The sequence below is a fragment of the Pleurodeles waltl genome, chromosome 6 (assembly GCF_031143425.1).
Source record: "Pleurodeles waltl isolate 20211129_DDA chromosome 6, aPleWal1.hap1.20221129, whole genome shotgun sequence".
In the NCBI taxonomy this organism is placed as follows: Eukaryota; Metazoa; Chordata; class Amphibia; order Caudata; family Salamandridae; genus Pleurodeles; species Pleurodeles waltl.
The window spans coordinates 1204315205-1204340617 of NC_090445.1; the positions used below are offsets into that span (position 1 = coordinate 1204315205).

Genomic DNA, 25413 nt, shown 5'->3' on the forward strand with positions numbered 1-25413 from the left:
CCAGCATATGCAAATTAGTTTATGGGGTATGTTGAACAAAAAATAATCTGGAGCATGGAGGGGAAACGTTAGAACTCTAATATTCTCTATTGGGGCAGATATATTGATGACTGCCTAATGATTTGGACAGGTGATCTACTGGAACTGAAAGACTTATTGAATATTTGAATTCTATCAATCTAAATATACGATTCACATGGCAATATAGTACCTCCAATATTTTATTTCTGGATGTGGAACTGTTCATCAATAATGGAAAAATTGAAAGTCGATTGTATAGGAAAAGTACAGCATGTAACTCCATTCTACATGCCACTAGTGCACATCCACGACATCAGATAGAATCTATTCTGTATGGATAAATGATGCGTGCCAGACGAAACTGCAGTAATGATCTGGATTTTTTTAAATGTATTGATGACATGGAAAAACGGTTTGAACAAGGTGGCTATCAGCCACATATTTTTAAATGAGCCAGGAATAGGATTATGAAAATGCCTAGAAAGAATACCTTAAGCCATAAGCTTAAACAAAGTAGCGATGTAATTCGCTGTATAGTCAACTATACCCAAACGTCTGCCCTGCTATGCAGGTGCATGAAAAAATACTGGCATGTACTTCTAGCAGATGCTAATTTGAAGGGTTGTATTTCTGATACTTCTTTATTTACGTATCGAAGAGGTAGAAACCTAAAGAGCATATTATGTCCTAGTTACCCTTGGAGTAAACCCAATGAGAATTGGCTTACTGTAGGAAGTTGGCTCTGTATGTGCTATTTCAAAGTAAGGAATAGCATGCACAGAGTCCAAGGGTTCCCCTTAGAGGTAAAATAGTGGTTAAAAGAGAAAATACTAATGCTCTATTTTGCGGTAGTGTGGTCGAGCAGTAGGCTTATCCAAGGAGTAGTGTTAAGCATTTGTTGTACATACACATAGACAATAAATGAGGTACACACACTCAGAGACAAATCCAGCCAATAGGTTTTGTTATGAAAAATATATTTTCTTAGTTTATTTTAAGAACCACAGGTTCAAATTTAACATGTAATATCTTGTTTGAAAGGTATTGCAGGTAAGTACATTAGGAACTTTGAATCATTTCAATTGCATGTATACTTTTCAAGTTATTCACAAATAGCTATTTCAAAAGTGGACACTTAGTGCAATTTTCACAGTTCCTGGGGGAGGTAAGTTTTTGTTAGTTTTACCAGGTAAGTAAGACACTTACAGGGTTCAGTTCTTGGTCCAAGGTAGCCCACCGTTGGGGTTCAGAGCAACCCCAAAGCTACCACACCAGCAGCTCAGGGCCGGTCAGGTGCAGAGTTCAAAGTGGTGCCCAAAACGCATAGGCTCCAATGGAGAGAAGGGGGTGCCCCGGTTCCAGTCTGCCAGCAGGTAAGTACCCGCGTCTTCGGAGGGCAGACCAGGGGGGGTTTTGTAGGGCACCGGGGGGGACACAAGCCCACACAGAAATTTCACCCTCAGCGGCGCGGGGGCGGCCGGGTGCAGTGTTAGAACAAGCGTCGGGTTCGCAATGGAAGTCAATGAGAGATCAAGGGATCTCTTCAGCGCTGCAGGCAGGCAAGGGGGGGCTTCCTCGGGGAAACCTCCACTTGGGCAAGGGAGAGGGACTCCTGGGGGTCACGTCTGCAGTGAAAGTCCGGTCCTTCAGGTCCTGGGGGCTGCGGGTGCAGGGTCTTTTCCAGGCGTCGGGACTTAGGTTTCAGAGAGTCGCGGTCAGGGGAAGCCTCGGGATTCCCTCTGCAGGCGGTGCTGTGGGGGCTCAGGGGGGACAGGTTTTGGTACTCACAGTCGTAGAGTAGTCCGGGGGTCCTCCCTGAGGTGTTGGTTCTCCACCAGCCGAGTCGGGGTCGCCGGGTGCAGTGTTGCAAGTCTCACGCTTCTTGCGGGGAGATTGCAGGGTTCTTTAAAGCCGCTCCTTTGGATAAAGTTGCAGTCTTTTTGGAGCAGGTCCGCTGTCCTCTGGAGTTTCTTGTCGTCGTCGAAGCAGGACAGTCCTCAGAGGATGCAGAGGTCGCTGGTCCCTTTGGAAGGCGTAGCTGGAGCAGAGTTCTTTGGAAGGCAGGAGACAGGCCGGTGAGTTTCTGGAGCCAAGGCAGTTGTTGTCTTCTGGTCTTCCTCTGCAGGGGTTTTCAGCTAGGCAGTCCTTCTTCTTGTTGTTGCAGGAATCTAGTTTCTAGGTTCAGGGAGAGCCCTTAAATACTAAATTTAAGGGCGTGTTTAGGTCTGGGGGGTTAGTAGCCAATGGCTACTAGCCCTGAGGGTGAGTACACCCTCTTTGTGCCTCCTCCCAAGGGGAGGGGGTCACATCCCTAATCCTATTGGGGGAATCCTCCATCTGCAAGATGGAGGATTTCTAAAAGTCAGAGTCACCTCAGCTCAGGACACCTTAGGGGCTGTCCTGACTCGCCAGTGACTCCTCCTTGTTTTTCTCATTATCTCTCCTGGACTTGCCGCCAAAAGTTGGGGCTGGGTCCAGGGGGCGGGCATCTCCACTAGCTGGAGTGCCCTGGGGCATTGTAACACGAAGCTTGAGCCTTTGAAGCTCACTGCTAGGTGTTACAGTTCCTGCAGGGGGGAGGTGTGAAGCACCTCCACCCAGAGCAGGCTTTGTTTCTGTCCTCAGAGAGCACAAAGGCTCTCACCGCATGAGGTCAGAAACTCGTCTCAGCAGCAGGCTGGCACAGACCAGTCAGTCCTGCACTGAACAATTGGGTAAAATACAGGGGGTATCTCTAAGATGCCCTCTGTGTGCATTTTTTAATAAATCCAACACTGGTATCAGTGTGGGTTTATTATTCTGAGAAGTTTGATACCAAACTTCCCAGTATTCAGTGTAGCCATTATGGAGCTGTGGAGTTCGTTTTTGACAGACTCCCAGCCCATATACTCTTATGGCTACCCTGCACTTACAATGTCTAAGGTTTTGCTTAGACACTGTAGGGGCATAGTGCTCATGCACATATGCCCTCACCTGTGGTATAGTGCACCCTGCCTTAGGGCTGTAAGGCCTGCTAGAGGGGTGACTTACCTGTGCAACAGGTAGTGTGAGGTTGGCATGGCACCCTGAGGGGAGTGCCATGTCGACTTACTAATTTTCTCCCCACCAGCACACACAAGCTGGCAAGCAGTGTGTCTGTGCTGAGTGAGGGGTCCCTAGGGTGGCATAAGACATGCTGCAGCCCTTAGAGACCTTCCCTGGCATCAGGGCCCTTGGTACCAGGGGTACCAGTTACAAGGGACTTACCTGGGTGCCAGGGTTGTGCCAATTGTGGAAACAATGGTACATTTTAGGTGAAAGAACACTGGTGCTGGGGCCTGGTTAGCAGGGTCCCAGCACACTTCTCAGTCAAGTCAGCATCAGTATCAGGCAAAAAGTGGGGGGTAACTGCAACAGGGAGCCATTTCTTTACACAAGCCCCCCCCCCAGCCCACAGGCCAGGAGACTCAGCCAAAGCTGGGAGAGTCTTCCTAGTCTGTCAGGCGAGGAAGAGTAGAGGAAATAGGCTGGTTTGTTGCAGGGCCTACTCTGCCTTACATCCTCCTGTTCAGGTCATTCCCTCTGGGGAACTGACCCACTTCCACAGTGATAGGACCTAGTCTGAACTGCCTCTTGTCTGTGCTTTTTATGTCTTCACCCATTCTCTCTATTTTGGGGTTAGAGGTATCCACCTCTGCTAATCTTATCTTAGCCAGGGTCACCCCTAGCTTACCCAAAGAGGTTACCCAGAGCTGGAGTAACCCCACCATGACCAATAGGGTCAGGGGGCCTAACTTGCTATTTGGCATGGGGTCAGACCACCATGCCAAGGATAGTGCAGCCATAAAGGCTAACACCCAGCAGAGGCCACTGACAGCTGTCAGTGCCCAGAACCACACCTTTAGCTCTTCACCTACAAGGGAAGGGGCTAAGTTACAGGCTTCTTTGGGTTCAGGGTGCCTGTCTGCTGTATTAGAGTGGGGGGTTACCACATCTGGTAGTAAATACCCTTCTTCCACTCTTTCTTCTGTTAGCTGAGGAGCCACACACTCAGGCTTAACAGTTGCCTGACTAGCCAGGACTTCTTGTGAGTCAGGTTGGACTGTACCAGTGCCACTTTGGGAGTTCTCCCCTACTGGAGCAGAATCTCCTTGGCTTGCTGGAACCTTGGCTAAAGGTTGCCCACCTTTCCTAGTCTGTTTTCTTTTCTTTTTCTTCTGGGGCCTACTTGCAGTTACTGCAGGGGCAGGACCTCCAGAATCCTTGGGAGAGGACTGGCACTGGACCAGTTCCTCTCTTGGGCTCTGACTAACCTCTGGGTAGTCATTTCCAAGGAGACAATCAAGGGGGAGGTCTGTACTGACTACCACCCTTCTCCAGCTAAAAGTCCCACCCACTTCTATGGGCACAAAAGCCACAGGCCTATCAGTGACCCTGTCTGGGCTAACTCTTACTCTGGCCATCTCACCTGGGATGTACTGGTTTGAGAACACCAGCCTGTCATGCACAATAGTGTGACTGGCACAAGTGTCTCTCAGGGCAGTGGCTGGGATTCCATTCACCAGTAGGTGGTGGAAGTGTCTACTTCCCTCTGGAATCTCCAACTCACCTGTTGGGCCCTTTTTCCAGTTGAAGGCTATGAAGACCTCCTCATCTGAGGAGTCATCTCCAATGGCTACACTGGTTACCCCTGGGATTTTGCTAGGGGGTTTGTTTTTGGGACAAGAAGTGTCCTTGGTGTGGTGCCCTGTCTGTTTACAGTTATGGCACCATGCCTTAGTGGCATCCCAGCTCTTACCCTGGTACCCACCTTTGTTTTGGGTTGTGTCTCTGGGCCCACCCACCTGGTCTGGTTTTTGGGGGCCTACAGGGGACTCTTTTTCTTTGTTTCTAGTGTCACCCACTTTCTCCTGGGGAGGCTTTGTAACCCCTTTCTTTTGGTCACCCCCAGTAGAAGTTTTGGTTACCCTAGTCTTGACCCAGTGGTCTGCCTTCTTTCCCAATTCTTGGGGAGAAATTGGACATAGGTCTACCAGATACTGATGCAACTTTTCATTGAAGCAGTTACTTAAAATGTGTTCTTTCATAAACAAATTATAAAGCCCAACATAGTCATACACTTCATTTCCAGTTACCCAACCATCCAGTGTTTTCACTGAGTAGTCAACATAATCAACCCAGGTCTGGCTCGAGGATTTTTGAGCCCCCCTGAATCTAATCCTATACTCCTCAGTGGAGAATCCAAAGCCCTCAATCAGGGTACCCTTCATGAGGTCATAAGATTCTGCATCTTTTTTAGAGAGTGTGAGGAGTCTATCCCTACACTTTCCTGTGAACATTTCCCAAAGGAGAGCACCCCAGTGAGATTTGTTCACTTTTCTGGTTTCACAAGCCCTCTCAAAAGCTGTGAACCATTTGGTGATGTCATCACCATCTTCATATTTAGTTACAATCCCTTTGGGGATTTTCAACATGTCAGGAGAATCTCTGACCCTAGTTATGTTGCTGCCACCATTGATGGGTCCTAGGCCCATCTCTTGTCTTTCCCTTTCTATGGCTAGGATCTGTCTTTCCAAAGCCAATCTTTTGGCCATCCTGGCTAACTGGATGTCCTCTTCACTGGAGTTATCCTCAGTGATTTCAGAGGTGTTGGTCTCTCCTGTGAGGGAACCAGCATCTCTGACTATTATTTTTGGAGTCAGGGCTTGAGAAGCCCTGTTTTCCCTAGATAGGACTGGTGGGGGGGAATCACCCTCCAAGTCACTATCATCTTCATCTGTGTTGCCATCCACAGAGGGGTTGGCTCTGTCATACTCTGCCAACAGCTCCTGGAGCTGTAGTTTGGTAGGTTTGGAGCCCATTGCTATTTTCTTTAGTTTACAGAGTGACCTTAGCTCTCTCATCTGTAGATGGAGGTAAGGTGTGGTGTCGAGTTCCACCACATTCACATCTGTGCTAGACATTATGCTTCTAAAAGTTGGAATACTTTTTAAGAAACTAAACTGGTTCTAGAATCTAATTCAAACTTTTAACAAACTTTTAAACTCTAACAGAAATGCTAACAGGGACTAACACAAGGCCCTAGCAGGACTTTAAGAATTTAGAAACTTTTCAAATTGCAAAAATCAATTTCTAATGACAATTTTGGAATTTGTCGTGTGATCAGGTATTGGCTGAGTAGTCCAGGAAATGCAAAGTCTTGTACCCCACCGCTGATCCACCAATGTAGGAAGTTGGCTCTGTATGTGCTATTTCAAAGTAAGGAATAGCATGCACAGAGTCCAAGGGTTCCCCTTAGAGGTAAAATAGTGGTAAAAAGAGATAATACTAATGCTCTATTTTGCGGTAGTGTGGTCGAGCAGTAGGCTTATCCAAGGAGTAGTGTTAAGCATTTGTTGTACATACACATAGACAATAAATGAGGTACACACACTCAGAGACAAATCCAGCCAATAGGTTTTGTTATGAAAAATATCTTTTCTTAGTTTATTTTAAGACCCACAGGTTCAAATTTAACATGTAATATCTTGTTTGAAAGGTATTGCAGGTAAGTACATTAGGAACTTTGAATCATTTCAATTGCATGTATACTTTTCAAGTTATTCACAAATAGCTATTTCAAAAGTGGACACAGTGCAATTTTCACAGTTCCTGGGGGAGGTAAGTTTTTGTTAGTTTTACCAGGTAAGTAAGACACTTACAGGGTTCAGTTCTTGGTCCAAGGTAGCCCACCGTTGGGGGTTCAGAGCAACCCCAAAGTTACCACACCAGCAGCTCAGGGCCGGTCAGGTGCAGAGTTCAAAGTGGTGCCCAAAACGCATAGGCTCCAATGGAGAGAAGGGGGTGCCCCGGTTCCAGTCTGCCAGCAGGTAAGTACCCGCGTCTTCGGAGGGCAGACCAGGGGGGGTTTTGTAGGGCACCGGGGGGGACACAAGCCCACACAGAAATTTCACCCTCAGCGGCGCGGGGGCGGCCGGGTGCAGTGTTAGAACAAGCGTCGGGTTCGCAATGGAAGTCAATGAGAGATCAAGGGATCTCTTCAGCGCTGCAGGCAGGCAAGGGGGGGCTTCCTCGGGGAAACCTCCACTTGGGCAAGGGAGAGGGACTCCTGGGGGTCACGTCTGCAGTGAAAGTCCGGTCCTTCAGGTCCTGGGGGCTGCGGGTGCAGGGTCTTTTCCAGGCGCCGGGACTTAGGTTTCAGAGAGTCGCGGTCAGGGGAAGCCTCGGGATTCCCTCTGCAGGCGGCACTGTGGGGGCTCAGGGGGGACAGGTTTTGGTACTCACAGTCGTAGAGTAGTCCGGGGGTCCTCCCTGAGGTGTTGGTTCTCCACCAGCCGAGTCGGGGTCGCCGGGTGCAGTGTTGCAAGTCTCACGCTTCTTGCGGGGAGATTGCAGGGTTCTTTAAAGCCGCTCCTTTGGATAAAGTTGCAGTCTTTTTGGAGCAGGTCCGCTGTCCTCGGGAGTTTCTTGTCGTCGTCGAAGCAGGGCAGTCCTCAGAGGATGCAGAGGTCGCTGGTCCCTTTGGAAGGCGTCGCTGGAGCAGAGTTCTTTGGAAGGCAGGAGACAGGCCGGTGAGTTTCTGGAGCCAAGGCAGTTGTTGTCTTCTGGTCTTCCTCTGCAGGGGTTTTCAGCTAGGCAGTCCTTCTTCTTGTTGTTGCAGGAATCTAGTTTCTAGGTTCAGGGAGAGCCCTTAAATACTAAATTTAAGGGCGTGTTTAGGTCTGGGGGGTTAGTAGCCAATGGCTACTAGCCCTGAGGGTGAGTACACCCTCTTTGTGCCTCCTCCCAAGGGGAGGGGGTCACATCCCTAATCCTATTGGGGGAATCCTCCATCTGCAAGATGGAGGATTTCTAAAAGTCAGAGTCACCTCAGCTCAGGACACCTTAGGGGCTGTCCTGACTGGCCAGTGACTCCTCCTTGTTTTTCTCATTATCTCTCCTGGACTTGCCGCCAAAAGTGGGGGCTGGGTCCAGGGGGCGGGCATCTCCACTAGCTGGAGTGCCCTGGGGCATTGTAACACGAAGCTTGAGCCTTTGAAGCTCACTGCTAGGTGTTACAGTTCCTGCAGGGGGGAGGTGTGAAGCACCTCCACCCAGAGCAGGCTTTGTTTCTGTCCTCAGAGAGCACAAAGGCTCTCACCGCATGAGGTCAGAAACTCGTCTCAGCAGCAGGCTGGCACAGACCAGTCAGTCCTGCACTGAACAATTGGGTAAAATACAGGGGGTATCTCTAAGATGCCCTCTGTGTGCATTTTTTAATAAATCCAACACTGGCATCAGTGTGGGTTTATCATTCTGAGAAGTTTGATACCAAACTTCCCAGTATTCAGTGTAGCCATTATGGAGCTGTGGAGTTCGTTTTTGACAGACTCCCAGCCCATATACTCTTATGGCTACCCTGCACTTACAATGTCTAAGGTTTTGCTTAGACACTGTAGGGGCATAGTGCTCATGCACATATGCCCTCACCTGTGGTATAGTGCACCCTGCCTTAGGGCTGTAAGGCCTGCTAGAGGGGTGACTTACCTATGCCACAGGTAGTGTGAGGTTGGCATGGCACCCTGAGGGGAGTGCCATGTCGACTTACTCATTTTCTCCCCACCAGCACACACAAGCTGGCAAGCAGTGTGTCTGTGCTGAGTGAGGGGTCCCTAGGGTGGCATAAGACATGCTGCAGCCCTTAGAGACCTTCCCTGGCATCAGGGCCCTTGGTACCAGGGGTACCAGTTACAAGGGACTTACCTGGGTGCCAGGGTTGTGCCAATTGTGGAAACAATGGTACATTTTAGGTGAAAGATCACTGGTGCTGGGGCCTGGTTAGCAGGGTCCCAGCACACTTCTCAGTCAAGTCAGCATCAGTATCAGGCAAAAAGTGGGGGGTAACTGCAACAGGGAGCCATTTCTTTACACTTACTACTCGCAATAAAGGCTTCTACAAATGTGGACATTGTGGTATGTGCAGATGGGCTAGGTCTGGTATCTACACTTTAAGTAACTTGACTCATGAGGAATTTCATATTCTTTCCCACATTACTTGTAACAGTAACTTTGTCATTTACATAATTACTTGTAAATGTGGACTCATTTACGTGGGCAGTACAATCAAACCGTTGAAGATCAGAATTAGCGAACATTATAGGGCCATTAGACAGGATGATGTTCGTTATCCGATTGTATTACACATGAGACAAAGTCCCATACAAGGCTTGGTAAATTGTTTTGACTTTTTTGGATTTGAACACGTACAGAAGGACCCTTGTGGTGGTAACAGGGAATTATTTCTTAGGAAGCGAGAATCAATGTGGATCCTGAAACTCAGAGCAGTGGAAGAAGGGCTGAACACAGACCATGAAATTGAATACTTCCTGGGGTAATAACTTTGGTTGTCTGTTAAAAATAATTGTTTCCATGCAATTCTTGACATTTTACTTCTGTGACGGTTTTCACCAATTGCTGGGGCTAATTAACCCCAGGACTGGTGAATTTAAAAATTACTGTATTGCATTATATGCTTATGATTGGTGAATATTTTGACTCCTATTGGTTATACACACTGTATTAATAATGGGGCTTCATGTTTGATTATAACGATGAAGTCCACGGATAAGGTGACAGATATGTTAACTATACATGACATTATTTATTACTAAACTAAGATGATGATGATTTATATATTTGATTCTCACTGAGTTTGTTTAAATGCCATTAATTACTGGTTGTATACCACCATGAAACCTCAAAATGATTTAAAAAAATTGTAGGATTGTATAGAGCTCACCAATGGTTGATGTGTAGACTTTTTATTGAAAATACATTGTTTTTCTAATAGGGCTCTATGATCGATTAGGAGGATGATAGTTCATGGATGGGGTGATATATACGATGACAACACATGTTATTACTTATTAACCAATTAATATTATGATGATTTACACATTGGATATTTAGTGCGTTTATTCATTACGCCATAAGCTAATGATTGCATACCACCATGGAACGTCTAAAATGCATGATTGGTTGTGATTGGGGTCCACTTGCCAATATGTCTTGCCTGAACATGTCACTTCAATTTTATGACAAGACCGGAGGCTCCTATTATGCGTTCTTTTTTTGCTTTAATAAAACAGCAACAAGTGAAGAGACTACAAATCCCATGGGCGTAGAGAAAACGAGCCAATGGGAAACAATTTGTAGTCCATAAACATTAACCACTGAACATTAATGAATGGTATTATGACGTAACTGGACTGCGAACAGCCCTCTTTTCTTGCTGCTCGCAGCCAGTTAAGTCATTATTTTTTTCTTCATTACTCTGTGTTATGTGTAGTTTATATGTTAAATGCTGTCTTGAATTTATCGTTTTTGGTGTGCGTACACGCGCTGTGCAAATTTCGTGCTCCTTTCATTTTTCTGCCTCGCCGGCAAGTTGCCGCACGTTTATTTTATTGATTTTTATTCACTTTACAGTTGTGCGCGCTTCCTCACGCGCGCTGCGTTCCAGGAGCGGTTTCACCCGCTCCTCAGGCGTTCAGCCGTTATTTCGGCTCGCGCCTGAGGATAGAGGTGTTTCCTGACTCCTGGTGGTTTCCCTCAAGCTGCTTAGCGCGTCCCCAGCGTTTAACTTAACGGCTGTTCTCATCCTCCTGACGTGCTCCTCTCCTTTCTGTCACCTGTGTGTAAGATGGCCCAGTTACACACCCCGGGGCAGGGCTTACTAGACTTTTCACTCCCCCTCCTTTCCACATTAACTCTTTAGCACCTAGTTTGACCGTTGTGTTTCATTTCTTGGTCCTTCAGTACTGCATAACAAATATGGAGTCTGGCAGTTCCACTTCTCTTCAGGTTGACCAGGAGGCAGTGTCTGCTATTAAACAAGACATAAATATGTTTATTCAAAATTCAGTACAACAAGCTGTCAATACTTCGATTAATAAATTATCAAAAAATCTAGAATCTTCGGTTTTAAAGATGCTCAACAAGTCTTTATCTGCCCAGTCTGCAGGGCATTGCAGAGAGCGCCCTTCCCCCAGGTCAAAACATTTACAAAAATCGGCACTTAAGATTTGTGAGGTTTCCTCACCCATGGCAGAGGACGTGGTTCCTCAAAAGACTCTGAGTAAGGAGAATAAAATTTCAGAAGGTACAGCTCAAAAACGCAAGGCCAAAACTAAACAAGTCATGTCTCCCTTAATAATTTCCTCTATACCTGACACTGATGGCGATGTACCTGATGCAGATTCAGATGTTGATCCATCTGACCATGATGATGTTTGCTCCTCGCCCATTTCTAAGAAGTGTAAACTCTCTTCATCTGACACAGGCACCTCAAATCTTCTTCTAGATTGTGAAGGTGTGCCTATGTTTGATACCTCATTTATTTTACACCCCAATTCTACTGAATGGTATCCAGCAGCTCATGTGGGGGAATATGTGTCAGACAAATTATTTAGTTCTCTGGACAAACAAACACGGGCCAAGCTTAGATCAGAGTGTCCTCGTCCCTCTCTGGGGAACAAGTCTTCCACTACCCCTATTATCGACCAACCTATTTTAACTTTCTTCACCAAATTCGGAAAAGATCCTAGAAAAGGAATCGATAAAGCCTGGTCCTCGTGCCAGGACAAATTATTGGATATCATTGGCCCTCCCACCCGGATTTTTGACATGGCTGAATCCGCCAGGATTGATGGGTCCTTTATTGATCCAGAAGAACTGTCCTTATGGGTCCAGAGGTCGGTATGCCTTCTGGGAAATGCTAATTCAGCTATTTCTCAGGAAAGGAGCAAAGGCATTCTTCTTAAACTAGATCCCAAACTTGTACACCTGGCCACTCTCCAACCCCAGGCAAAAACAGAAGGTTTTTTATTTGGTGACAATTTTATTAAAGAGATACGCAAATACGTAGCCACTTTCACCTCGTTGGATAAGGCTCAACAGTCTTTAAAGGAGGTATTTCATCAGCGGGTTTTTGTCAGGGCCAGCAGAGGCAGGAGCCGCTTTGCCGGCCGCTCCAACTTCAATCAAGGCTCCCGTGGCAATTACAACACAGGATACCAAGGATTCAGACCTCAGTTTTATCCGCAAAGGACCAGAGGGTTTCGCTCCAGAGGCTTCAAAAATACCAGAAATCCCAACCAAACAGGTAAATCTTTTTCTTTCTCATGTCTCCGTGGGCGGTCGTCTTTGTCATTTTCTCCCAAATTGGTTATTAATCACCTCAGATCCTTGGGTTCTAAGCACTGTTCAGGGTTATATGATAGAATTCTATTCCATCCCAGTGCAAACCATCGCCCCTCCTCTTCCTCGTTTCTCTCTAGAGATGTCCGCTCTTATTTCTTTGGAAGTTCAGTCCCTTCTCCAGAAGCAGGCTATTGCTCTCACTCACCCAGACCCTGCAGGTTTCACCAGCTCCATTTTCTTGGTTCAAAAGAAGAACAAGAAGATGCGACCTGTTATCAATCTCAAGTTTTTCAACCAGTTTGTAGTTTACCGCCACTTCGAGATGGAAACCATCCTTCATCTCAGGGATTCCCTACTGCAGAACGATTGGATGGTTCGTTTGGATTTGCAGGACGCCTACTTGGTCGTTCAGATACATCCAGAACACAGGAAGTTTCTCCAATTCCAATGGCTCGATCAATTCTTCCACTTTACATCTCTACCTTTCGGTCTTTCCTCAGCGCCATGATGTTTCACTAAACTCATGAAGCCAGTGGTGGCACCCCTCAGAGCCCAGGGCGTAAGACTCCTCATCTATCTAGACGATATTCTCCTCATGAGTCAATCGCCACAATTACTCACAACGCACCTCCATCTAACCTGTACTCTCCTATCAGACTTGGGGTTCATTATCAACAAGGAAAAATCTCTTCTTCTTCCTACCCAAAGTATAGAATTCTTAGGTTTTCTAATAAATTCAGTTTCGGATAGTCTTCTTCTCCCTTCTGCAAAAATAAAATCTATCAAGTCAGAGATTCTTCAAGTATTACGTCATTCGTCCATTTCTCTAAGAACCCTCGCTCGCGTCGTAGGTCTTCTTTCCTCTTCCATTCAGGCCATATTTCCAGGTCCATTGCATTACCGGGCACTGCAGCGTCTAAAGATTCAACATATACGCAAAGGGCTTTCTTATGCAGACGTTAGTCCTCTGGATTACGATTCCCGTGAAGAGTTGCAAAGGTGGACAGACCATTTAGACGCCTGGAACGGGAGAACTATCTTTCCATCAGCCCCAGATCTTGTATTAGAGTCAGATGCAAGCCTAACCGGCTGGGGGGCCCGATGTGGCACAATCTCGACTGGAGGTTCATAGTCGTTAGAGGAGTCCAAATTGCATATCAATTGTTTAAAGATGCTTGCAGGCTCCTTTGCAATCAGAAGCCTCGCAAAGAACAAGGTCTGTTGTGCTATCCTTCTCGGGATGGACAATATTTTGGCGGTCCGTTACATAAACCATCTCGGGGGTACAAGATCCAAACCCCTAGCAGAATTAGCAAAGAGCTTTTGGGAGTTTTGCCTTACAAACCGAATTTCGGTTCATGCAGAGTACCTTCCGGGAACTCTCAACTCCGTTGCCGATTGGCACTCTCGTCATCTCCACGACTCAAGCGATTGGAAGCTCCATCCCATGATCTTCCATTTGCTTCAGAACAAATGGGGGCCCATGACGATCGACTTGTTCGCATCTCGTCTCAACTCACAAGTCCCTCAATTCTTCAGCTGGCGTCCGGATCCTTTGGCCCTGGCCTCCGATGCATTCCTTCAAGATTGGTCCAAATTCCTTTCATATGCTTTTCCCCCCTTTGTTATGATCAGCAGGGTGCTAGCTCAGGTCAGCCGTCAGCAAGCCACCTTAATTCTCATTGCCCCTTTCTGGCAATCCCAGATTTGGTTTCCTACTCTTCTGGAATTAGCCATAGATTTTCCTTTTCTCATTCCTTCTTTACCAGATCTTCTCTTGGATCCTCTGCAACGTCCGCACAACCTCACCCTCGGGTAGGTCGCTCCCCTGCTCACGCAGCGCCACCAGTCCCTGACTGCCCTCCTCACCGTTTCTCCTCCTGTGAGTGTGCTCCTTCTTTACCCGTGTACCCCGAATGCTTGTGTTGCCGGTCTGACTGTAATCCTTTTTCCCGTGTACCCCGTACGTGTGCCCCCTGAGTGCCGTGTGCCCCCTCTCGCCGTTCTGCTTTTTCAGCCCCCTCCTTCTTAGGGTTTTTTGCCGCCGTTCTTTTTTGCCGCCGTTCTTTTTTGCCGCCTTCAGATTCCCCCGCCTACCCGCCCGCCGCCCGCCTCCCAGCTGACCCCTCCTCCCCGGCTACCCTTAAATGGCGGCCGCTGCGAGGCAGAGGTAGCGACCCCTGACCCTCGGGTAGGTCGCTCCCATGCTCACGCAGCGCCACCAGTCCCTGACTGCCCTCCTCACCGTTTCTCCTCCTGTGAGTGTGCTCCTTCTTTACCCGTGTACCCCGAGTGCTTGTGTTGCCGGTCTGACTGTAATCCTTTTTCCCGTGTACCCCGAACGTGTGCCCCCTGAGTGCCGTGTGCCCCCTCTCGCCGTTCTTTTTTTTCAGCCCCCTCCTTCTTAGGGTTTTTTGCCGCCGTTCTTTTTTGCCGCCGTTCTTTTTTGCCGCCGTTCTTTTTTGCCGCCTTCAGATTCCCCCGCCCGCCTCCCGCCTCCCAGCTGACCCCTCCTCCCCGGCTACCCTTAAATGGCTGCCGCTGCGAGGCAGAGGTAGCGACCCCTGACCCTCGGGTAGGTCGCTCCCCTGCTCACGCAGCGCCACCAGTCCCTGACTGCCCTCCTCACCGTTTCTCCTCCTGTGAGTGTGCTCCTTCTTTACCCGTGTACCCCGAGTGCTTGTGTTGCCGGTCTGACTGTAATCCTTTTTCCCGTGTACCCCGTACGTGTGCCCCCTCTCGCCGTTCTTCTTTTTCAGCCCCCTCCTTCTTAGGGTTTTTTGCCGCCGTTCTTTTTTGCCGCCTTCAGATTCCCCCACCTACCCGCCCGCCTCCCGCCTCCCAGCTGACCCCTCCTCCCCGGCTACCCTTAAATGGCGGCCGCTGCGAGGCAGAGGTAGCGACCCCTGACCCTCGGGTAGGTCGCTCCCCTGCTCACGCAGCGCCACCAGTCCCTGACTGCCCTCCTCACCGTTTCTCCTCCTGTGAGTGTGTTCCTTCTTTACCCGTGTACCCCGAGTGCTTGTGTTGCCGGTCTGACTGTAATCCTTTTTCCCCGTGTACCCTGTACGTGTGCCCCCTGAGTGCCGTGTGCCCCCTCTCGCCGTTCTTCTTTTTCAGCCCCCTCCTTCTTAGGGTTTTTTGCCGCCGTTCTTTTTTGCCGCCTTCAGATTCCCCCGCCTACCCGCCCGCCTCCCGCCTCCCAGCTGATCCCTCCTCCCCGGCTACCCTTAAATGGCGGCCGCTGCGAGGCCGCGCAGCGGGTGCGCCGCTGGCGCGCCAAAGGCGCGCCTAAGGCAAGCCCGTCTGCGCCCGTCCGCGCCTGGACCGCGCCCAGTGCCACAACCCCTGGCCCCCGCGACCCCCACCTCCCCCGCCGCCCCCGCCTGACCCACAGCTCCACCGCTCTCAACCCCGGCCGTACGCCGGGATGTTGCCGCTCCACCCCGAAGCGGACCCACGGACCTTTCACCTGGCGCAACTGCCACTTCACCTGCCTACGAACTCACATCGCACCCAACAGGAACGATTCGCCCGGAAACAACCTCGACTGCATCCTGGTCAACACCCGATCCGTCCACAGGCACGCCATCGAACTGTGGAACCTCATCGACTCTACAAACCCGGACATCGCCTTCCTCACCGAGACCTGGATGAACCCCTCCTCGGCACCCGACATCGCCATAGCCATCCCCGACGGCTACAAAATCATCAGGAAAGACCGCACCAACCGCACCGGAGGAGGCATCGCCATCGCCCACAAGAGCTCCATCCGCATCGCTACCTACACCGACGACTCACTCCCCGACGCCGAGCACCTCCACTTCTCAATCCACAGCGACCCCAAGACCACCCTCAGAGGCACCCTCATATACAGACCACCAGGACCACGCACAAAGTTCAGCGAAGACATTGCAGACTTCATCAGCCCACACGCCCTCCCGTCCACCCACTACATCCTCCTAGGGGACCTCAACTTCCACCTGGAGAACCGCACCGACAACAACACCACCACCTTATTGGACAACCTCGCCAACCTGGGACTGAAACAACTAGTCAACACCCCCACCCACTACGCCGGACACACGCTCGACCCCATCTTCTCCTCCAGCAAACACATCTCTTTCAACCACACCACCGAACTCTCCTGTACAGACCACAGCTGTGTCCATTTCAGCTTCAAGAAGACCAACGTACACCACCACGCCCAACAACCACCAAGAAGACAGTGGAACCGAATCTCCTCGGAACAACTCGCATCAACCCTCTCTCAGAACCCACCCACCAGCACTACAGACCCCAACGAAGCCGCCAACAACCTCACAAGCTGGATCTCAGACTGCGCCAACCTCCTGGCCCCCCTGAAGACCCAAGCAAACAAAAACAGCCACAAGAAAAACTCCTGGTTCACCCCCGAACTCAAGGACTCCAAAAAAGAATGCCGCACCCTCGAGAAGACTTGGCGCCTCAACCAGACCGACAAGAACATGTCTGCTCTCAAGAACGCCACTCGCAAACACCACCAACTCCTCCGCGCCACACGAAAATCAGCCTTCCAGAACAGACTAGACAACAATGCCCACAACAGCAAGGAACTATTTGGCATCGTCAAAGAGCTCTCCAACCCCGACGCCGAAAACAACTCCATCCCCCCCTCACAGGACCTCTGCGACTCCCTCGCAGCCTTCTTCCACCACAAGATCACCGACATCTACAACAGCTTCACCACAACCAACACGAGCCCCCCACCGGAACCCGCCACCGACAACACCACCATCCACACCTGGAACCCAACCACCACCGAGGAAACCACCCGCGTCATGAACTCCATCCACTCAGGATCACCATCCGACCCCTGCCCGCACCACATCTTCAACAAAGCCAACTACATCATCGCACCCCACCTCCGAGACGTCATCAACACATCTTTTACCACCGCCACCTTCCCGGAGAACTGGAAACACGCCAAACTGAACGCCCTCCTAAAGAAACCAACAGCAGACCCCACCGAACTCAAAAACTTCCGGCCCATCTCGCTCCTACCGTTCCCCGCCAAAGTGATTGAGAAAATCGTCAACGCTCAACTCACCACCGCCCTGGAAACCAACGACTCACTCGACCCCTCACAGTTCGGCTTCAGAGCTAACCACAGCACCGAGACCGCCCTCATCGCAGCCACGGACGACATCAGATCCCTGACCGACAAAGGAGAAACCGTGGCCCTCATACTCCTGGACCTCTCTGCAGCATTCGACACGGTCTACCACCATACCCTGATACGTCGCCTCAGCAACGCCGGCATCAGAGGCAAGGCCTTGGAATGGATCATCTCCTTCCTCTCCGGAAGAACCCAGGGAGTCCGCCTCCCCCCTTTCAGATCCACAGCTACGGAAATCATCTGCGGCGTCCCCCAGGGATCCTCCCTCAGCCCCACCCTCTTCAACATCTACATGACCCCCCTGGCGAACATCGCACGTAAACACGTACTCGACCTCATATCCTACGCAGACGACACCCAGCTCATCCTATCCCTCACCAACAACCCCACCTCAGCAAGAACCAGACTACACGAAGGCATGAAGGAAGTGGCGAAGTGGATGACAGACAGCCGGCTTAAACTGAACACAGAGAAGACGGAGGTCCTCATCCTTGGCCCTACACCCACCGCCTGGGACGACTCCTGGTGGCCCCCCGCCCTAGGCAGCACTCCCCAACCCACCGACCACGCTCGCAACCTCGGCCTCATTCTGGACTCGTCCCTCTCCATGACCAGACAGGTCAACGCGGTGACCTCGGCATGCTTCAACACTCTCCGCATGCTCCGCAAGATCTTCCGCTGGATCCCCCCCCGATACCAGGAAGACCGTCACCCACGCCCTCGTCACCAGTCGCTTGGACTATGGGAACACTCTGTACGCCGGCATCGCCACCAGGCTGCAGAGGAAACTTCAACGAATCCAGAACGCGGCCGCACGACTCATCCTGAACATACCCCGCCACCACCACATCTCCGGACACCTGAAAAAACTCCACTGGCTCCCAGTCAACAAGAGGATCACCTTCAGACTCCTCACCCACGCACACAAAGCCCTGCACAACCTCGGACCAAAACTAATCAACCACCGCGTCTCCTTCTACACTCCTCCTCGCACCCTACGCTCGACCGGACAAGCCCTGGCAGCCGTACCTCGCATTCGCAAAGCCACCGCCGGAGGCAGGTCTTTCTCTTACCTAGCAGCGAAAACCTGGAACTCTCTTCCCAGCCACCTTCGCGCCATACAAGACCACCTCCCCTTCAGAAGGCAGCTCAAGACCTGGCTCTTCGAGCACTGACTCCCCCCCCCCCCCCCAGCGCCTTGAGACCCTTACGGGTGAGTAGCGCGCTTTATAAATGCGATTGATTGATTGATTCTCAACAACAGTCTGTCTCTTTCAGCATGGAAAGTTTCGGGAATTCCCAACATTTCCCTCTCATTTCGTTAAAAGCTTCGGAATACATCAGATAGTCCTGGGCTCCTGGAACAACAAAAGCTTATAAGTCAGCCTGGGCTTTATGGCATAGCTGGTGTCTGGGAAAACACATTGATTCCCTTTCAGCAGATGTCACCTTTATAGTGAATTTCCTTGCCGCTGAGGCTAGCAAGGGCAAAGCATATTGTACTATTAATTTGTACAGGTCAGCCATTTCTTCTAATCACCCGTCTGTCAATGGAAAACCGGTGGGTGAACACCCGCTTATTTGTCGTCTTTTAAAGGGAGTAAAGTTTGCCAATCCTCTGTTATCTAAATACAGATTGTTATGGGATGTTAATGTAGTTCTGAATTTCTTCCTCTCATGGCCCGACAACTCTTCCCTGTCTTTGAAGATGTTGTCGGCCAAACTCACTATGTTGTTGTGCCTTATTTCTATTAAACGTCTTTCTGATGTCAAAGCTCTAGATATTTCTGCAAGACAGTTTACTCCTTCTGGTGTGTTATTTACTGTGTCTCGAAGAACAAAAACAAATTTACAGTCTGTTTTTTATCCATATTTTCCGGATCGTCCTAAATTGTGTTGCACAATGTTTAAAAGCTTATGAACTCATGACTGCTCATCTAAGAACGTCCTCAACTCATCAATTGCTTATTTCCTTCAGGAAACCTTAAAAGCCTGTGTCTTCGGCTACTTTGGCCTGCTGGGTTAAGTGGATCATGTCTTTGGCTGGGATTGACACCTCCACTTTTGGAGCTCACTCTTCCAGAGGTGCTATGGCTTCCAAAGCCTTTTGGACGGGTTCTCGTCTTGAGGACATTCTTATATCTGCAGATTGGTCTAATGACAATGTTTTTAGAGTATTTTATTGTAAACCAGTAGATAATGTTTCTTCAAATGTCATTAATTTGCTTTAAACTCGCATAATAGGAGCCTCCGGTCTTGTCATAAAATGTAGATTTTTCTAGTTTTAATGACGGAAAGTCTTAATTTTATTAAAGACACGGAGGCGAGTATTATCCCACCCTGGTTGTGGTAACTATTGTCTGTTTTATTTCTCCCACCCCCTTTAGTGTCAACATTGTCTGTTCAACCTGCTACCTAAACCTTCAAGCCATGGTGTGGATGCTCCATCAACATCTTCCATTTCACCTTATCCTCTTCTCTGTCTGGTAGACCACCAGTGTGCTTCTCTCCATCATCAGTTTCTTGGACTTATGAACTTTTGCTCCAAGTTGTTATCATTTATTATGGCTGTTCTGATTTTGGCTTCTATTTTTCCTTTATTTCGTACCAACTGAGTGTTAAGCGCAAGAAAAGAGGGCTGTTCACAGTCCAGTTACATCATAATACCATTCATTAATGTTCATTGGTTACTGTTTATGGACTACAAATTGTTTCCCATTGGCTCATTTTCTCTACGCCCATGGGATTTGTAGTTTCTTCACTTGCTGCTGTTTTATTAAAGCAAGAAAAGAACGCATAATACTCGCCTCCGTGTCTTCAATAAAATTAAGACTTTCCGTCATTAAAACTAGGAAAATCTACATTTTGTTTTAACACACTATGGGCCTCATTATGACCCTGGCGGGTGGCGGAGGCCGCCCGCCAGGATGCCGCCCTCCAAAATACCGCGCCGCGGTCAAAAGACCGCGGCGGGTATTACAAGTTTTCCCCTGGGCTGGCGGGCGGTTGCTGAAAAACCGCCCGCCAGCCCAGGGGAAAACGACCTTTCCACGAGGATGCCGGCTCGTAATCGAGCCGGCGGAGTGGGAAGGTGCGACGGGTGCAGTGGCACCCGTCGCGTATTTCAGTGTCTGCAAGGCAGACACTGAAATACTTTGCGGGGCCCTCTTACGGGGGCCCCTGCCGTGCCCATGCCATTGGCCCCGCGACCCCCCCTACCGCCATCCTGTTCATGGCGGCTTTCCCGCCATGAACAGGATGGCGGTAGGGGGGGGTCGGAATCCTCATGGCTGTGGAGGATTCACACGAGCAGCGGAAAGTCAGCGGGAGACCGCTGACTTTCCGCTTCTGACCGCGGCTGAACCGCCGCGGTCAGAATGCTCGTTGGAGCACCGCCAGGGTCAGAATGACCCTCTTGATTCTTACTAACGCATTCAGTATGATCTTTTGGGTTCTAGGGATATCGTATAAATTATTCATACTGGTAATTGAGCTGCCCTCAACTATTTAGTAATGGGTTTTTGAAATCATGGCTTTTCATTTATTCAGGGTCATCATGATGGTTGTGTGGATACCGATACATTGGGTAAATACTTTTGAGCGAAGCTATGTTACCAACTAATAATTTGAATATGGCGATTTTGGTCTGGCTATTTGGGTTATCAATATGATTGCATGTATCATCGACTTATTGGCTAATTTCTCTTGGGCGATGCTATTTTTTCAATTAATACCTTCTACATGGCGATTTTTGTCAGGACAGTTTGTTTGTTTTCATTCCCCGTGATTGTTATTATCTCAATGCGGGCTATATTCTCCATCAATTCCCAGCTACCACTTAGGGCTACCTAATAGATCTAGGTCATTGAAATTTGGATATTTAAAATATATGAGAGTTTCAATACGCTGTTAGATTATTGGTGTTTTGGATTGTTGACATTAGTCATATATCATGTTGATCTGGAATACTTCCAATATGGCGCCCGAAAACTGTGATTGTGAGTCCTTTGTTCATTTCCTTAGTTTACCTGTTTAAACGTGGTTCTCGGCGTCGGCTTGGACTAACCAGCCTTTGCGAACACGCTTCCAAGGAGTGTAAGAAAAAGTCAGTTTTGAGATATATTTTCTTTTCATTTCGGTTTCCAATTGGAGGTAGGTGGCAGTGAGCGCATATTGTTTGACTCAGGAGTCATGCTGTAATATTAGAGGTGAGGGTGTAACAGATTTTTTTTTAAAAACCTTTGTAGATAGTCGGCATTGGACTACATGCCGGGTTTGGACTAAAAGCTATTCGGTTTACTTTGGAGTTCGATTAATTGGAATTTACTGCTAAAGGTATGCACTACCAATTTGGGCACAACAACAAGATAATCTTTTCGGATTCTTTATTGTGAATTGGGGTCCACGTTATTGTCCGCCTCTCCATCACTGGTATTTAATTTTTCACGTTTTTTTGTTTGATATTTGTTTTTTGGTGTTATTTTTGACTTACATTTTCTTACTAACTTTACGGACGTATGGTGATGGCACACTTTCTGGATCTGGTTCGTACCTTTGTAATTAGAATGCATTATTATGTAGTCACTTCATCTGCATCTCTCAGATCTAATGTAGAAGTATGTTCCTTGTTGAAATATAGTCACTTTTAAAATTGTCACACCTTTGTAATATCTAGGTAGAGTCCACCCCTGGGACTCTCTATCAGATCACTCTTTGAGGTGGGTGTTGGTGCAAACAAAACCAAAATCAATCAGGTAAAAATGGATTTGAATGCTTTTACAAACACATAATTCTATTAATTGTATTCACAGCCCTGAGGAAGTCATTGCGACTATTTTTCGCACAACGAAACACGTGTTGGCTGTTGATTCTTGGTGATTGCTGTTTGATACATATTTCAATAAATAAGAAGATTGGATTCAAGCTGTTGGCTATTGACTGTTATATATCGGGACATTTCTAGGCTAAGAAGACTGTATCTACTGCTATAGATACAAATATCAACACATTTATTCATATGAGTGCCTCGGATATCTTGAACATTGCTGTGTTTCCCTCCCTGGGAGGTGTGGAGGAATTGGGGGAGGATCCTCCTTCCGGGAGCACCATGTTATTTTAATGGGGCACCTTTAGGATATATGGTGGACATGAGGTGAGCGCCAGCCCTATGTAATCAAATCTCCCTCTGCTAATTAATGGGATGCCCTAGGGCGCTTTAACAAAATGGGTGAGCCTTTGAGGCTCACCGCCAGGTGTTACAGTTCCTGCAGGGGAAGTTGTGAAGCACCTCCACCCAGTACAGGCTTTGTTCCTGGCCGCATAGTGACAAAGGCACTCTCCCCATGAGGCCAGCAACATGTCTGGTGTGTGGCAGGCTGGCAAAAACTGGTCAACCTACACTAGAAGTTGGATTGGTATTCAGGGGGCATCTCTAAGATGCCCTTTGGGTGGATGTTACGATAAATTGCATACTGGAATCAGTGTGCATTTATTGTGCTGAGAAGTTTGATACCAAACTTCCCAGTTTTCAGTGTAGCCATTATGGAACTGTGGAGTTTGTGTTTGACAAACTCCCAGACTATATACTCTTATGGCTACCCTGTACTTACAATGTCTAAGGTTTTGCTTAGACACTGTAGGGGCATAGTGCTCATGCACATATACCCTCACTGTGGTATAGTGCACCCTGCCTTAGGGCTGTAAGGCCTGCTAGAGGGGTGACTTACCTATGCCACAAGCAGTGTGAGGTTGGCATGGCAACCTGAGGGGAGTGCCATGTCGACTTAGTCTTTTTCTCCCCACCAGCACACACAAGCTGTGAGACAGTGTACATGTGCTGAGTGAGGGGTCCTCGGGGAGGCATAAGACATGCTGCAGCCCTTAGAGACCTTCCCTGCCATCAGGGCCCTTGGTACCAGGGGTACCAGTTACAAGGGACTTATCTGAGTGCCAGGGTTTGGCCAATTGTAGAGACAAAGGTACAGTTTAGGGAAAGAACACTGGTGCTGGGGCCTGGTTTGCAGGGCCCCAGCACACTTTCAATCAAAACATAGCATCAGCAAAAGCAAAAGGTTAGGGGGCAACCATGCCAAGGAGGCATTTCCTTACACACCTTATAGCTTTTGGGCCCTTATACCCACTCCTTGTGGGATACGGTTGCGCAAGTCCTGCTGCAGATACCGGAGGAGGCCCGTGCTATCGTCTCCCAAGCAGTGAACGATGGGAGAGACGCAGCAAAGTTCACAATCTGTTGTGGGCTGGATCTGACCGACTCTCTGGGCAGATCGGTTGCAACGACAGTGGCCTGGTTACGCACTTCTGGTTTCTCTGGGTATGTCCAACAGTCACTCATGGACATGCCTTTTGATTGTACCCATATCTTCTGATTTGAAGCGGACTCGGCCTTGGGGAGATTCAAGGATTCCCGGGCTACGGCTCAGTCTTTCCTCGGCCTCTCGCCCACCACAGTCCGCTTTTTGCCCCTTTCGTGGACACGGAAGGGGCGCCGTCACGTCCTCCACACAGCCACCGTGCCACGCACGCTGGCCAGCCTATGCGTGGCTGAGGACTTGGAATCCCATGTGGCCGTGGGAAAGGGAACCAGAGGTCTGTCCAGTCTACCTCTGCCCCAGCTGCAGCCTCCAAACCCTCCTAGTCCGTCCCCTCACTCCCATCCAGTTGGTGGCAGGATTTACCATCACCTGCCCCACTGGGAATATATCACCACAGACGGGTGGGTTTTGCAGATCGTTCAAAAGGGCTATTCCCTCCCTTTCGAATCTGCTCCACCACACATGCCACCATCCTTCAATCACCTTCCGGATGATAATTTGGCACTTCTCCGCCAGGAAGGTGCTGCTCTCTTGGCCAAGGGAGCTATAGAAAAGGTCCTTGTGCCAGAAGTAGGTTGTGGTTGTTATTCCCACCACTTTCTGATACCAAAGAAGGACAAGGGCTTACGTCCCATCCTAGACCTTCGGGACCTGAACTACTTCCTGAAGAAGGAGAAGTTCAAAATGCTCACCCTGGCTCAGGTTTTGTCTGCCTTAGACCCAGGAGACTGGATGGTAGCGTTGGACTTGCAGGACGCTTACCTACGATTCATGGTAGGTCACAAGCACTTTCAGTTTACCGTGTTCCCCTTCGGCCTTACCAGCGCCCCTCAGGTGTTAACGAAAGTGATGGCGGTGCTTGCAGCTCATCTGCGCAGGTTAGAGGTCTTAGTCTTCCCCTACCTCGATGACTGGCTGTTGAAGGCGGACTCGGCCCAGAATGTCATCTCCCACCTTCAGAGTACGGCAAACCTCCTGCACCTGACTCCCTTTGTTGCTCCCTTTTATCGGGGCAGTTCTGTACACAGTGCAGTATCGGGCTTACCCTCCTGACAAACTACTCCAAGACATTCAGGCTATGATTCCGATCTTTCGGCCTTGGTCTTGGGTTTCGGTGAGATTGACTCTGAGGCTGCTGTGCCTCATGGTCTCCTGCATCCTGCTAGTAACACATGACAGAGGGCATATTCGGGCTCTGCAGTGGGACCTGAAGTTCCAGTGGGCGCAGCATCAGGGGAATCTAGCCCACCTGGTCCAGATTTCGGAAGGAACTGCGAAAGACCTGCAGTGGTGGCATTTGAATCCATATTGGGTCCATGGCAGATCCCTCTCCCTTCCACATGGGAGAGGCAGAGATCAGAGGCTTCTGGTCTCTGGCGGAGTCTGGACTCCATATGAATCTGCTGGAGCTCCGGGCGATCAGGCTTGCATTGAAAGCATTTCTTTCCTCTCTCAAAGGGAAAGTAGTGCAGGTGTTCACTACCCCCATGTGGTACTCTAACAAACAGGGCAGATTAGGGTCCTGGACCGTTTGTCAGGAGGCACTACGCCTCTGGACATGGCTGGAACATCAGGGCATTACCCTGATGGTTCAACATCTGGCGGGATCCCTCAACGCCAGAGCAGACAAACTCAGGCATCGATGCACAGCCGATCACGAATGGCGTCTCTATCCAGAGGTGACGCAAGGTCTCTTTCAGCATTGGGGAGAGCCTTGGTTGGATCTTGCCAGCTGTTTTGCAC

General features: G+C 49.1%; 1 long non-coding RNA gene across 1 annotated transcript in view; it reads left to right on the forward strand.

Moving 5' to 3' along the window:
• The first annotated feature begins 21381 nt into the window (after window positions 1-21381).
• LOC138302117 (uncharacterized) overlaps window positions 21382-25413 on the forward strand; it is a 39212-nt gene continuing 35180 nt past the window's right edge. The window contains exons 1-2 of the long non-coding RNA XR_011205285.1: window positions 21382-21490; window positions 21586-21673. This is a non-coding gene — a long non-coding RNA (uncharacterized lncRNA). The remainder of the gene's footprint in view (window positions 21491-21585; window positions 21674-25413) is intronic.